Source organism: Peromyscus eremicus, chromosome 1 (assembly GCF_949786415.1).
Source record: "Peromyscus eremicus chromosome 1, PerEre_H2_v1, whole genome shotgun sequence".
NCBI lineage: Eukaryota > Metazoa > Chordata > Mammalia > Rodentia > Cricetidae > Peromyscus > Peromyscus eremicus.
Window position 1 is genome coordinate 57163950 of NC_081416.1, and position 13734 is coordinate 57177683.

Sequence of the window (13734 nt, forward strand, 5' to 3'; positions counted from 1 at the left end):
TGCAAATAGGTTCATAGGCTTGTGTGTGGGTTCACGTGGGTGTGCAGCTTGTGCATGCCTGTGACTCACTGAGGCTGCCAAACACCCAGACTGCCCTCTGCAGCCGCAGGTGCCGCATTTGTCTCTGAAGACCAACAAGCTTGAGAGCCAGGCAGGGAGATGTCGCAGTGTGAGTTCAAAGACAAGGACAGTGATTCTCCAAGGTCAAGGCAAGAGGAGGCACCTCTCATCTGAAGAAAGGCCAGTGTCTGTGTTCCATGTAGGCCTCCGACTTACTGAATGATGTCTGTCCCTTAGTGACAGCCATCTGGAGGCTGGGGCAATGCTTCAGCTGGAATGCATATGCCGTGCCAGTGTGAGAGCCTCAGCACCAAAGTAAAGAGCCAGATGTGGTAGTGTGCACATATAACCCAGCACTGGGGAGAAGGAAGAGGATCCCCGGGCTTGCTGGCCAGACAGCCTAGCCGCATGGGTGAGCCCTTGGCCAGCGAGAGAAGAAGGTGGCCAGCTCCTGAGGTTGATCTCTGACCTCTACATGCACGTAAGTGGGGCGGGAGACGCCATCTGCCCCACGTGTTCTGTTAACTTGTGTGTCAATCTTAGCTGCAGCCTTACAGACGGTGTTTGACCCTCTTTGTGCACACTCTGTGACGGATGCAGGATGTCAGCCAGTGACTCTCTGTGGTGACTGACCCTTTTTGTGACTCCCTGAAGCCAGATATGAGAGTGCCATTTCACAGTCTCAGCAAGGGTGGGTGCCAAGGTGCTGGGTGGCTCAGTGGTGGAATGTTGGTGAAGCATGTACAAGGCAGTTGGTTCCGTTCCCAGCAGTCCAAGCAAAATATAGCAGGTGCCCAAATGTGAGATTTCCCTGTTCAGAGGAATGAATAATGGACCTTGGGGTCTTTTTGTTTTGAGACTGTGTCCTGCTCATAAGCCCAGGCTAGCCTTATACTCACTATCCTCCTGTTTCAGCTTCCCAAGTGCTGGAACTATGGGCATGCTCATAAGAGACTCTACGGGCAGTTTTAATTTGCATTTCAATTAGTTATTCATTCATATGTTCACGGTACCGGGGATGAACCCAGAGTCCTGTGCTTGCTGAGCAAGTGGCCTACCTCTGAGCCACGCCCAGACCCGTAATTCACATTTTATTTTCCATTATGAATAATGCTGAGGGTTTTGCATTTCCTTTTCCAATCACTACCCAGTCACTCTGCCTGGTTTCCTATTAGGCTGTTAGTCTTTTTATACATTAAGCTTAAGAAAATTTACCAGCACATCTTCCAAACAGAAAAGTTAGGCTGGTGAGATGGTTCAGTGGGTAAAGGTGCTTGTGGCCAAGCCTGACAACCTGAGTTTGATCCCTGGGACTCACATGGTGGAAGAAGAGAACCGACTCCTGCAAGCTGTCCTCTGACTGCCTCAGGCATGCCGTGACTCTCTCTCGAACACAAACACCCACATGAATAGGAGCAATAAAACAAATGTAGGGCTTGGTGTTGCATGCTTGCAATCCCAAAAGGCATGAGGCAGAGGCAGGAAGATTGTAGCAGGTTCCATGCCAGCCGGGCCCACACAGCAAGTTCTAGGCCAGCCACAAAACAAAACGAATAAACAAGAACAAAACCAAGCAAAGAAGCCCCTGGCCTTGGCGACACATGACTGTCACCTGACACAACCCCGGCCTTGACAACCGGGGTTTACAGTATTTCATGAGCCCTGCAAGCACCGGCTCCATCCATTTCAGAAACCTTCACTACCGGACAGGAAACGCCTGCCATCAGCAGCCACTCCCACATTCTGCCCTCTGTCGGCCCCAGGGGACCATCGGTCTGTTTTCTGTCCCTGTGGACTGGCCTGTTCTGGACATTTCATAGAATGGACTTCATAGAAGTGAAGTCACACAATGAGTGGCATTTGTGCCTGGACTCTGCTCCTCAGCACGATTTCTGTATTGTAACAGCGACGGTGAGCCAATCCCACGGTGTCTATTTCCCAGGTGCTGACATTACAGGCGTGTGGGGGCTACCCTGGCCGCCAGCTGAAGCATGTTTATTTGGGTATGTGCATGCTTGCATGTAGGAGTAGATGCACGTGTGTGTGTGTGTGTGTGTGTGTGTGTGTGTGTGTGTGTGTGCGCACGTGGAGGCAGAGGACCACCTCCTTAGGAGCTGTCCCCTTTGCTTTTGTGAGACAGGGTCTCTCAAGAGCCCTGGAACTTGCTGGTAGGCTGGGCTGGTTGGCCAGTGAGCCCCAGGGATCCACCTGTCTCCACCTCTCAGGCACAGGGTTAGGGGTGTGTGTTGCTGCAACTGGCTTTTGTGTGGGTTCTGGGGAGCTGACCAGAGGTCTTCATGTTTATAAAACAGGTACTTTATCCAGTTACCCAGTGAGTGATCACCCTAGTACAGGTTTTGTGTTTTTATTTATTTTTTGAGACAGTTTTTTTTTCTTCCTGTTCTTGTTCTTTTTAGAGACAGGGTTTCTCCATGTAGCCCTGGATGTTCTGGAACTCACTTTGTAGACCAGGCTAACCTCAAACTCACAGAGATCTGCCTGCCTCTGCCTCCCAAGTGCTGAGATCAAAGGCGTGCGCCACCACCGCCCGGCTAGAGACAGGGTCTTTCTATGTAACCCTAGGTGGCCTGGAGTTGTACGTACAGATTAGGCTGGCCTCGAACTCACAGAGATCCACCTGCTTTTGCCTCCTGAGTACTGGGATTAAAGGTTTGTACCACCATACCCAGCTTCTATGTGTTTTTTGAGCTAGGGTCTCACTCTGTAGCCCAGGCTGGCTAGACTTCTCTGTGTAGCACAGGCTGGTCTCAAACTCATGGAAGTCCTCCTGCTTCAGCTTCCTGGGTGCTGGGATTACAAGACCCAGTCACCAGGCCTGGCTTCCAGTATTTACTGAGAGCCCAGTGCATGCTGGGGCCTGGGCTTCAGTGGGAGCTAGAAGCCTCTGGACTCAGTTTGATATGCTCCTGGGCTCCGCAAGCTGCATTTTGTTGTATGTGGGCCTGAGACCTCTACCCTGGTGCCACCTGACACAGAAACCATCTGGACATGGGTAAACTCATTAGCATCCAAGCCCATGTTGGTCCTGACCACAGGGACAGTGCAACCCATGGCCCTTCCCATTTGAAGGACAATCATCTCTTTGGCCCCCGGTGTCTCCTCCCTCCCAAGGACCTTCAACAGTGAGCCTTTTCTGCTCTGCTGCCTCAGGAGCTTTCTGCCTCTTGTTTCCTCTGCCTGAGCATCTCTCCCCACCTCCTTCTGTCAAACTCCGGGTGTCAACATCCTTACAGTCTGCTGTGAGGTAGGAGGGGTGCCTGGCCTGCCATCGTACTCAGGCAGGACCTCCCTGTTGTTCACGCCCTGTTCCTCCTGGTACTGTGGCGACACTCCGCCATGATCTTGTTCATTACCTTGTCACTGGCTCGGCCAGCTTGAATAATAACGAAACCCACTTACAAATTGGGGGTGCTGGGGAGACAGCTCAGTGAATGAAGCACTTGCTGGGCAAGCGTGAGGCCCTGGGTTTGGATCCCCACACCCAAGTCAAAGCTGGTCAGGGCTGTGTGGGCCTGTAGTGCCAGCACTGGGTGGTAGAGGGAGGTGGATCTCAGAGGCTCACTGGTTAGTCTAGGCTCGTGAGTGAGGGATGATTGAGGATGACATTCCCACCTCAATCTCTGGCCTTTACATATACCCACCTAGGTGGTGAATGCACCCTGTACACACATATACACACATGTACACACACACACACACACACACACACCACTTTGTTATTGGAGGCAGAGGCACACACACACACACACACACACACACACACACACACCACTTTGTTATTGGAGGCAGAGGCACACACACACACACACACACACACACACACACACACACCACTTTGTTATTTGAGGCAGAGGCGCGCACACACACACACATACACACACACACACCACTTTGTTATTGGAGACAGAGGCACACACACACACACACACCACTTTGTTATTGGAGGCAGAGGCACACACACACCACTTTGTTATTGGAGGCAGAGGCACACACACACACACACACACACCACTTTGTTATTGGAGGCAGAGGCACGATCTCATGCAGCCCAAGTTGCCCTCAAACTCTCTGTGTAGCTGAAAATGACCTCAAACTCCGGGTCCTTCTGTCTCCACCGCTCAAATCCTGGGATGACAGATGTAAGCTATCACACCCTGATAGCTGATGCAGCACCGGCGATGGAACCCGAGCATCATGCTTTCTAGTCAAGCACTTTACAGACCAAGCTACATCCTCAGCCTGCATGAGGGAGTTTTTTTAAAAGTTCACTTCAAGCCGCGCAGTGGTAGCACACTCCTTTAATTCCAGCGCCTGGGAGGCAGAGACAGAGGCAGATGGATCTCTGAGTTTGAGGCCAGCCTGGTCTACAGAGCAAGTTCCAGGATGGCCAGGGCTACACAGAGAAACCCCGTCTTGAAAACAACAACAACAACAACAACAACAACAACAAACAAAAAAGTTCACTTCAGACATTCTTGGGAGCCTCAACGCTCCCAGAGCCTTTGAGAATCAATCTTCTCTAAAGTAGAGCTCGATGTGCTGGGCCTGAGGCAGTGTGTGCAGAGGGAGAGGCGGTCCAGTCAGACACCCTCTGCTTCCTGCAGCCTTGGCCAGCCCTCCAGGATGACGTGTGCTCTTTGGTTCCATCAGAGAATTCAGACTGTCGAAATAACAGTGTTTACTCCAGACACAGGCTTGCCTCTAGCTGCCTCTCAGCCATCTCTCATGCATCTGGCATCTGCTGTGTTTATTATCTGTCCGTCTGTCTGTCTATCTATCATCTACTTATATCTAGAATCTGCCCATCTACCCACAATCTATCAACCAATATATCTTCTGACACCTGTCAATCTATTACTATCAATCATCTATTCACCTATCTGTCCATCTATCCCTCCATCATCTATTACATCTCATCAGTTTTTCTATCATCCATCTACCTATCCATCTGTCTGTCCATCTGTCATCTGCCTATCTCTCCATCCTTCCATCTGTCATCTATATGTCCACCTATCTCTCAATGTATTTATCTATCATCTATCCATCCATCCATTAAATATCTACTTATCTATCATCTGTCTACCTATCCATCCATTTATCCACTGTCTATCTACCTACCTATTTTTTATCAACCTATCTGTCATCCATCTATCTATGTCTGAAAAAAAAATGTTCCTAGGGATTTCCCAGCTCTCTCCTCTGCTGGGAAGTGACCTGCCACTCATATGGGAGATGAAGGGCAGGAAGACCAGGAGTTCAAGGCCATTCTCAGCTATATAGGAAGTGTTAGATCCAATGGGCTACATGAGATCCCGTTTCATAAAAACAAAACAAACATGGGGCTGGAGAGATGACTCAGCAGTTAAGAGCACTTGTTCTAGGGGCTGGGGATTTAGCTCAGTGGTAGAGCGCTTGCCTAGCAAGTGCAAGGCCCTGGGTTCGGTCCTCAGCTCTGAAAATAAAAAGAGCACTTGTTCTGTCAGAGGACGTGGGTTCAATTCCCAGCCTTCATACGGCATTCATACCATCCATAACCCCAGTTCCAGGGGATCTGACTCCCTCTTCTGACCTCCCAGGACACCAGGCACACGTGTGGTACACAGACATAAATGGGAACCAAACACTCACAGCAAAATAAATAAATCTTTAAAAAAAAAACCCTAAAAACAAAATAGAAACAAAAAGGAACTGTTAGTCCAGTCCGTGATTGTATTGGGTGGATATGTTTCCCGGGAGGACCACCTGAGGTTGCAGGCTTCTGTTAGGTTTAACCAGGTTCCAAAAACAGCCGTGGGCCCCTCTGTACCTGACCTTCGCCTTCAGAGGAATCTGGCAGGAATGAGCTAAAAAGCTCCTGACTTGTAAAAATTATTAGATTTTATTTGCTGTCTGTGTGCATGTATACGGACATGCACATGGCATGGTGCACATGTGGAGGTCAAAGGCCAACTCCCAGGAGTCAGTTCTCTCCTTCCACCATGTGGGTATGGGGAATTAAACTCAGGTCATCAGTTTTTGCAGGTGCCTTTACTCACTGAGCCATCTTCAAGGCCTTTGTGTAAGAGAGGACACCCCTGTGTACAGGCCCAGTTCACTCCTTTACCCTGAGTTGTGATTCCTTCACCCACTATGTGACCCAACTTTACCACCTATAGAAAGGGACGTTAAGTTTGGTCATGTGCTGGAACAGGCGGCAGGCAGGGGCAGCACTAGTCTACCAGGCCTCGAGCATTGGGCACCACAGTTTCATTCAGCCCTGCACCCCAAAGACTCTCAGCTGGGAAAGCTCTGAGGGCCTTTGGAATTCTGATATATTGAAAGTTTAAAAGAAAAGCCATGGGGCTGGAGAGGTGCTTCTTCAGGAGGACCTGAGCTTGGTTCCCAACAACACACAATTGTCTGGCAACACACAATCCCTGGGATTAAACAGCCTTTCTTACAGCACACTCACACACACACACACACACACACACACACACACACACACACATACATATAAACAAAACTTAAAAGTAGATTTTATTGTTGTTATTGAGACAGGGTTTCTCTGTGTAGCCCTGGCTGTCCTGGAACTCACAGAGATCCACCTGCCTCTGCCTCCCAAGTGCTGGGATCAAAGGTGTACACCACCACGCCTGGCTTAGATATTTTTTTAAGTTAAGAATTACAGCCATCGTATGTGTGTGTGTGTCTCTTTTGCAGGAGGCAGGACAGTTCTTACTGGCAGTTTCCACCCCAGAGACTGTGCTATGGAACAATGTCCTCTGGGCAGAAGAGCCATTACCATTTCAACCAGACCAGCTGTGACTACCAGCTAGAGACATCAATGACAGCAGGCCTGGAGCTGGAGAGATGCACAGAAGTTAGATCACTGACTGCTCTTGCAGAGGACCTGAGTTTAGTTCCCAATACCCACATCTGATGACTCACAACTACTTAAAACTCTAGTTCCAGGGGATCAGACACTGTGTTCCAGCCTCTATGTCCTGTACACAATGCACATGCATACATGCAGGCAACACACACACACACACACATAAATATATTTTAACATTTTAGGTTTAGTTTTATCTTCTATGTATGAGTGTTTGCCTCCATGTATGTCCGTGCACAACACTCATGGCTGGTGTCTGTGGAGGCCAGAGGAGGGCATCAGATCCCCTGGCACCAGAGTACAGATGGTTGTGAGCCACTGTGTGGGTGCTGGGAACTGAACCCTGGCCCTCTGTAAGAGCAGTAAGTTCTTTTAACTGTTGAGCCATCTCTCCAGCCCCTAAATAGACAAGCCTTAAAAAAAAAAAAAAAAAGGTGAGCTTGTTGGTGTTCTCGTCTGAGAGGGTGGCAGTTAGTCTCTCCTCACCTGAGATCCAGCTGCTCTCCTTTGAACTTGCTGTCCACTTAGTCTGGCAGATTAGGGAGCGAGATTCAGTGGGAGATAAACTCAAAAACTAAGGTGGAACATGACTGAGAAAGTGTTGAACTCTGGCCTCCACACATGAGCATACACATTTACACCCACATGAACTGAACACGTATGAATTCACACACACAAAGACCTCTTTCTCCCTCTCCCTCTTCCTCTTCCTCTTCCTCTCCCTCTCTCTCCCTCCTCCTCCTCCTTCTTCTCCTTCTCTCTCTCTCTCTCTCTCTCTCTCTCTCTCTCTCTCTCTCTCTCTCCACACACACACAGGGTTTCTCTGTGGTCCTAGCTGTCTTGAAACTCACAGAGATCTGCTTGCCTCTGCCTCCCAAGCGCTGGGATTAAAGGCCACCACTGTCCAGCTAAGAGCTCTTTGAGAGAGAGAGAGAGAGAGAGAGAGAGAGAGAGAGAGAGAGAGAGAGAGAGAGAGAGAAAGAGAGAGAAAGAGTGGAAGAAGAAGAAGAAGAAGAAGAAGAAGAAGAAGAAGAAGAAGAAGAAGAAGAAGAAGAAGAAGAAGAGAAGAGAAGAGGAGGGGAGGGGAGGAGAGAAAGTCGTATCTATGGAGGCCAGAAGAAGGCACTGGATCCCTTGGAGCTGGAGCTAACGGTGGTTGGGAGCTTCCTGATGTGGGTGCTGGGAACTGAAGTCTTCTGGAGGAGCAGCAAGTTCTTTACAGGGTCCATCCACTCTCGAATGCCTGAATCTTCTGTCAGTACGGGAGCTCAGGGGACCACAAGCTCCTATTTCACATCCTGATTAATAACAGATTACAGGACAGGATGAACCCATTGTGGTCCTTTCTGTTGCTATGACAACACACTTGAGAAAATCCATTTGGAGGGAGAGAAGCTGAGTCTCACTCAGTTTCTGAGGTTTCCTTCGGTGTGGGGCTGGCCCCGTGCCTTCGGGCCAGGTTGTAGCAGGACAGCCCTTGGTGGAGGGGGTTACTCCCTCACAGAACTGAGGAGAAAATGTGAGAGTGGAGGAGAGAAGCCAGGGATGGAAAAGCAGGCTTCTCCTCTCCAGGGATGGCTCCATCATTGTCAAGATGTGGAACTACCTAGGAGACACACCTCCTTATGCGAGGAGATTTGCCCTGAGCTGGAGTTCCACACTGAATAAAAAAATGAGCTGAGCATCAGCCGTCACCTGCCTCTGCTTCCGGACTGGGAGTGCAATGTGACCAGCAGCTACCTTCTGCTGGTGCCACTGTGACTGCACCGTGATGGACTTTGTCCCTTACATCCTGAGCCAAAAAAAGATCCTTTCTTCCCTCTGGTAGTTGCTTGTGTAAGGTATTCTGTCATAGTAACAAGAAAACCAGCTGATGTGACCCCCAACCAGGGCACGGACTTCCTCCTACTAGACAGGCCCCACCTACTAAAGGTTTCACTGCCTCCTAAGAGCACCATCACCGTGGGGTCCAAACCTTTAATCCATGGGCCTTAGGGGACAGAAGATCCAAACCATAGAGCTGGGGAGTGGAAAAAGAAAAAAGAAAAGGGAAAGGAAAGGACATGGCTGCTCCTAGGTGTGGTGGAGGAGAAAGTTTATTGTAGATAGTGGGAGAGCATAGTCAGAGGCAGGGACATCTGGGAGAGCCCAGAGTGAACATGAAAAGACTGAGCTGGGCCATGTGGGGAGGTGGCCAGGGGGTGGGGGAGTGGAGTAAAGAGAGGGAACCAGGTGCAGCAGCCAGGAGGCCCAAGGTACAAAAGGGGCGGGTAACCAAAATGTCTGGATTATATAGGGAAGAGCTTCTGGGGAAGTGAAGCCCGGCCCCTGGCTGGAGAGTTTAGGGTAGAGGGTGGGGTGTGCCAGCCACAACCTATAACAGGTAGGGACTGAGGGATGCTGGAAGAACCTGGAGGCTGAGTCCACTTTGATATGTTGAACAGGCACCTTAGCCATTTGTCCTGGGTTTGAAACTTAACAGCTGCTTGTGTTTTACTATAACCAGGGGAACATTTGCTGCTCCAAAAAGAATACCTTCACCCCCAAGCCAACTGGTCAGACAAGACACACCTGCTCTCCAGGCTGTGGCCTGGATCCCAGGGTTTGGCTGCAGGCTTTGACTTCACAGCGCTAGGTGGGGGAAGTATTCAGCCACCTAACTTCTCTGCCCAGAAACATCCAGGTGAAAGAGACATGATGCTTTCCTACGGATTTGTTTACACTGGCTTACACAGTCCTCTCAAGCACATTACAACCCCTCCATCCAAGAGTGGCTCTAGCCAGGCTTCACACTGGCTTTGATGCACCAGCAGGTAGCTTCCTTGCCAAGGACATCTGGGAACTTCTTAGACAGCCTCTTTATCAAAGGGGTGTATGTGTGTGTGTGTGTGTGTGTGTGTGTGTGTGTGTGTGTGTGTGTGTGTGTGTGTGTTTGTTATGCACATGCATGCCTGTGTTTATTTTGTATTTTTGAGACAAAATTTCTCTGTGTAACAGCCTTGGTTGTTTGGAACTCACTTTATAGACCAGGCTGGCCTTGAACTCACAGAGATCCACCTGCCTCTGCCTCCCAAGTGTTGGGATTAAAGGTATACGCCACCACTGTCTGGTGCATGCCTGTGTTTTCATAGAACTGAATCTCCAGTCCTGCTCTTGCCAAAAACTGGGTCCCACCCTAATATCCTTGGTCCTGTACCATCCCACCCATAAAGCCCCTCAACACCATAAACCCAGGTGTGGCCAATAGTCTGTGCACACACCTACAGCCCCAACACTGGAATGGCTGAGAAAAGAGGATTGATGTGAAGCCAGCCTGGGATATGTAGCAAGACCCCATGTCAACCAAAACCAAAACAACAGCATGCTTATTGCAGATAGCAAGATAATCCTGTCCTTCTGGAAAGAATGGTTTTAGGGGCTCTAGGTCATGAAACAGGAAGAGGAGCCATTGTCTAACACCTGCCCTGGAAGACATGTGCGGTGGTCATGGTGGCCAAGAGACAGGGTTTGGAAGGGCAGTCAGTGGTGAGGTGGGCTGGAGTGTCTGGCACAATCTGCCCATGTGGACTAGCAGAGGGGCAGTGCTTCTGCTCAGAGCTGGTGGGGAGTGAGTCCAATGGACTAGCATCTCTTTGCTGTCTGGTCCCCAGCCTCAAACACAGAATGTGTTCTGATGAGACCAGGATCCCCAGGAGATGGAGGGAAAGCCCCCACAGTGCCCAGGAGTCTCTCTGCTATGTCTCCTGAGCCTGGGCACTGCCCTTTGTGCACTAGGGTGGCATCTTGCTGGTGGCCTCAACACAGTGTGATGTATTATTTTGTGTGTGTTCTGTTGTGTAGTGTATGTGTGTACATACTCATGTAGGTGTGCATGTGCTGCACATTGCTGTGGAGGTTGGAGGAAACAACAGAATCCATTCTCTGCTTCTACCTTATGTGGGTTCCAGGAATTGAACCGAGGTCTTCAGGCTTGTACAGTTAGTCCTACTGAGTCATCTCACTGGCCTACCCTCTTTGGTTTTGTTTTAGAGGCTTTTTTGAGATGCGTTTTTGTTATGTAGCTTTGGCTGGCTTCCAACTCATAGGGATCTGCCTACCTCTGCACCCCAAGTGCTGGGATTAAAGGTGGGTGCCCACAAGCCTGATTTTTCTGCTTCTGTCCCCCCCTCAACCTTTTGAGACAGGCTCTCACTATGTAGAAGGCCTTGGCTGACCTTGGAGCTTACTATGTAGACCAGATTGGCCTTGAACTCAGAGATTGATCTGTCTCTGCCTTTCCAGTGTTGGCTGAATGAACCCACACCCACACCCAGCTCTCTGCTTTTTTTTCTTGTATACAAAGTCTCTCACTGAATCTGGAGCACACAAGTTCAGCTAGATAGGCTGTGAACCTTAGGGATCCTCCTGTGTCTACACCCCAAGCTGTAGGTGGACTTTTCTTTCCCGCCCGCCAGTTCCCAAGTAACCAACGAAATATTCAATATTATAAATGCTTGGCTGATAGCACAGGCTTATTGCTCACTAGCTCTTACAGCTTAAATTAACCCATAATTCTTATCTACGTTCTACCACATGGCTCATGGCCTGTTACCTCATTTTGTACACTTCCTGCTTCCTCTGCATCTGGCTCAAGACTCCTCAGACTCTTATCTTTCTCCCTCCCAGCATTCTCTCTGTCCAGAAAAATCCCACCTAGCTATTGGCCAATCAGCCTTTTATTAACAATGAGAACAACACATTTTCACAGTATACAAAGCGATTATTCCACAATAAGGTACTGATGTGCTATCATGCCAAGCTTTTAAAAAAATTTTTCATTTATGTACATTGGTGTTTTACCTGCATGTATGTGTAAGAGTGTCAGATCTGCTGGGACTGGAGTTTACAGATAGTTTTAAGCTGCCATGTGGTTGCTGGGAATTGAACCTGGGTCCTCTGGAAGAGCAGCCTGTGCTCTTCACCACTGAACCATCTCTCCAGCCCCCATGCAAACCTTAAAAAAAAAGTCCTTTTATCTATCTATCTATCTATCTATCTATCTATCTATCTATCTATCATCTATCTATGTGGGGTGTGTGTGTGTGTGTGTGTGTGTGTGTGTGTGTGTGTGTGTGTGTTAGGCACCTATGTGATAGGGCATGCTTGTAGAGGTCAGAAAACGACTTGGGGCAATCAGTTCTCTCCCTCTACTCTGTGGATCCTGCGGAGAACTCAGGTTGCTGGGGCAGCACCTGGCTTTTTAATGCCGATGCTGTGGATTCAAACAGACCCTTACGGTTGTGTGCCAGGCAGGGAGCTGACTAAGCCATCTCCCTAGCCCCGTGCTTCCTGAGGCAATGCAGTAAGATGCTGCCAGCTGTTAGCCTTCACCAGTGGCTTGGTCAGTGGTCCCATACCCGTGCTCTTGGACCTGCAGGCCCCCAGTGGAGAACTGTCTCCCTGAAGCTGTCACCTGGATGGAAGAGGAGGAAGGTGACACACAGCTAGACCTCAGGCAGCTGGGCCTCTGCACCATCTCCCGTCTCTGCATTTGGAGCTGCTGGCCATCAGGGGACAGGTGGTGCTTGTGCCGGATGTGGGTCAAAGGGCACTGCACCTTCCAAACGTACATCTGTTATCTTGGGGAGCTGCTGCAGGTCTGGGGTGTGGACACACTGGAGGAAAAGGCGCAGCGCCCTGCTGTTATGAGCTCAGTCCCCAGAGCCACATGCAAAGGGAGAGTTGAGGTCCTGTGGCATCTGGGACAGACTCCTTGTCAGTCCTGTGGCCACCACGAACCTTGCTACTGTCACAGCACAGCCCACACAGGGAGGGCTTTGAAGACCAGGCCTAGGTGGGTGCCTATAGACACAGGCTAGAGTCTCTCCCACAACTCTGGTTCACTAGCCTTGTCTGACACAACCCTCCTGAGGGTGACCTGGGACCTCACACACAGCCACTGTGAGACAGCCACATTTGAGAGGTGTTCAAACTATTCATGAGGGCCACATCTGGCTCACCGGTAGAATGAAATTGGGGATTTTTTAATTCAATTTAATTATTTTTGAGACAGGTTGCTATGTAGACCAGGCTGGTCTGGAACACACAGCACCAACTGCGTCTGCCTCCTGAAGACTGGTATTAAAGGCATATACCACTATGCCTGGCTCTATTTTTGAGACAGGGTCTCCCATAGCCATGATTGGCCTCAAATTTCCCATAGAGCCAAAGCTGGCCTTGAACTTCTGATCTTTTTGCTTCCACCTTCTAAGTACTAGGATTACAAGCTTGTTTTTAAAATTATATTTACTGGGGCTGGAGAGGTAGCTTAGCAGTTAAGAATGCTTACTGCTCTCCAGGTGGTAGGGGAGGCAGAGGCAGGCAGATCCCTGTGAGTTCAAGGCCAGCCTGGTCTACAGAATGAGTTGCAGGATAGCCAGGGCTACATAGAGAAATCCTGCCTCAAAAAGTGTTTATTGCTCTTGTGGAGGACCAGGGGTTGGTTTCCAGCACCCACAGGACAACTCCCGACCCCTGTCACTCCAGGTCCAAGGCCGCAGTGGCCTCCTTGATCGCCTTCACACAGGTGGTACACATAAATAAATAATTAAAACCTTTACATTAAAGTTTGTTTGGAGGTCAGAGGACAATCTGCCAGAGTCAGAGTCTGGGAGACTGGACTCAGGTTAGCAGGCTCGGTGGCAAACCGCTACCTGCTGAGCCATCCCACCAGTCTGCAAGAGGTTGTCTTCAAAGACGGACAAAATAAGCTGGTGAGATGGGGCCTTGTCATGTGAGCT